Source organism: Hipposideros armiger, unplaced genomic scaffold (genome assembly GCF_001890085.2).
Source record: "Hipposideros armiger isolate ML-2016 unplaced genomic scaffold, ASM189008v1 scaffold_113, whole genome shotgun sequence".
In the NCBI taxonomy this organism is placed as follows: Eukaryota; Metazoa; Chordata; class Mammalia; order Chiroptera; family Hipposideridae; genus Hipposideros; species Hipposideros armiger.
Window position 1 is genome coordinate 2,899,723 of NW_017731463.1, and position 2,642 is coordinate 2,902,364.

Genomic DNA, 2,642 nt, shown 5'->3' on the forward strand with positions numbered 1-2,642 from the left:
TCTATGTTGCTTTTTAATGCTGCTGTCTCTTTGTTGAAGTTCTCACTAAGTTACTTGAGCATCCTTATAATCGTTGTTTTGAACTCTGTATCTGGTAGGTTGCTTGCCTCCCTTTTGTTTAGTTCTTCTGGATTTTTCTCCTGTTCTTTCATTTGGGATGCATTTCTTTGTTTCTTCATTTTGGCTGCCTCTCTGTGTTTGTTTCTATGTATTAGGTAGATCTGCAATGTCTACCAGTCTTGCCAGGTGGCCTTATGTAGTAGGGGTTCTTTGGGGCCCAGTGGCACAGTCTCCCTGGTCACCTGAGCCTGGTGATCCAGGAGTGTCCCTTGTGTGGGTTGTGTGTGTCCCCCAGTTATAGTTGAGCCTTGAGTGCTGTTGGCATGTCAGGGGGTGGTATGGACCCTCAGGCTGACTGGCTGTGGGGTTTGGCCACATCCACAGCTTATGGGCTGCTGTGTGGGGGCTTATTCCAAGGAGCAGGATTTGCCCCAGTGGGCTCTGGTGCCTGCTGAGACCACCCTTTGTGTGTGCCACTAATTGGGGTAATTGGGCAGTGCTCTGCTGTGACCTGAAGCCAAACTCCAAGTATGTTGGTTCTGGGGCCTCTTAGGAGGGACACCAGTACAGACTGATGTCATCCATTACCTGTGACCAGCTGGGGACTACCTAGTAGGAGCAACAAAGCAATCCATGGTTGTTCGCTGCCTGTACATGGAGGCATGTGGGAGAGGCCACACTGTGAACCAAGGACAGCTGCCACCAGTGCCGGGTCTGGGGTAGCTCTGCAAAAAGCCAGGATACTCTGAGGCCTGCTGCCACCTGCCGGCTCCCATAAGGTTCAGCTGCTGATAAAGCCTCCAGATGTAGCCAAGTTAGGTGAGGCAGGGTCTCAGTGAGTCAGCAAGGTGGAGCAGCAAAGCTCACCAGGCAAATCAGGTTCAGATTTGGGCTGCGGGGGGCAGGTTCAACACAGGAAAGATGGTGCCCACCTGCCGGTTACATGAAAGAAGGGCCCCACGCAGGGAAAATGGGGACTGTCCCTCCAGACCTCGCCCTAAAGTTACATAACTCTCTCTCCCCATATGTCCCTGATGCTTCCAGAGTCACCACCCTGCCACCGGAGCCTGGGTAAGTACCTACACAGGCCCTTTAAGAGGGTGTCTGTGTTTCCCACAACCTTCTGTCCCACCTGGACGGTCAAAATCCCCACTGTTTTTCACAGCCAGAAGTTGTGAGGGCCCCTCTTCCAGCACCAGTACTCCAGGCTGTGCAGCCTGGTGTGGGGGCTGGGGTCCCTTGCTCCTTCATGGGGAACCTCTGTGACCCAGATATCTCCTGGTTTTCAACCACCACACAGAGGTTGGCATCCGGCCTGTTTCGCATCTTCACCTCTCCTACAAGTCTCGATGCAGATTCTTCTTTATATCCTTAGTTATAGAATTTCTGTTTAGCTTGACTTCAGGTGGTTCCCCAGGTTGATTGTTCTGTAATTTTGATGCGTTCATGGGATGAGGCAAGCACAGCATTGATCTATTCTGCCACCTTGGATCTCCCATAGTTCTGATTTTTCTTTGTTGAGATTTTGATAGGTCTATAGTCTGTGTTTGGTTTTACATGGGTTTAGCTTTACAACTAAGTTATATACCTGAAGCTACATTATTGCGTACCTCAAATTCTGACATAATAGAAGCAAGGGGATAATTAAAATCAACTTCAGGAGAGTAGTTTTCTTTGGGGAGTATGCAGTAGAATGGGATAAGAGTGGAACACCTCANATTAATTTCAGGTGTACAGCATATGGTTTGACATTTATATAATTTCAGAAGAGAATCCCCTGACTAGTCTAGTACCCACCTGACACTATGCATAGTTATTACCATATTATTGACTATATTCCCTATGCTTTCCTTTATATCCCCATGATTATTTTGTAACTACCAGTTTCTACTTCTTAATCCCTTCATCTTTTTCACCCTGGCCCCCAACTCTTCTCCCATCTATCACCCCATTAAATCTAGTACCCATCTGACACCATATGTAGTTATTACAATATTATTGACTATAATCCTTATGCTATACCCTACACTCCATAACTACTTCATAACAACCAATTTGTACTTCTTAATCCCTTCTACTTTTTCACCAACCCCCCTCCCCCAAAGCCCACCCATCTGGCAACCATCAATATGTTATCTGTATCTATGAGTTTGTTTCTGTTTTGTTTGTTTATTTTGTTCTTTAGATTCCACACATAAGCAAAATCACATTGCATCTATCTTTCACTGTCTGACATACTGCACTCAATACAATACCCTCCAGGTCCATCCATACTGCCGCAAATGGCAAGAACCCATTCATTTCCATGGCCGAGCAATATTCCGTTGTATATAAGTACCACCTCCTCTTTACCCATTCTTCCATCGATGGACACCCAGGCTGCCTCCACATCTTGGTTGTTGTAAACAATACTGAAATGAACATACAGATGCACACATCCCATCAAAGTAGCATTTTGGGTTTTATTTTATAAATGCCAGGAAGTGGGATTACTTGGTCCTTCTTTGTCTCTTGTTATAGCCTTTGTTTTAAAGTCTATTTTGTCTGGTATAAGTATTGCTAACCCAGCTTTGTTTGTTTGT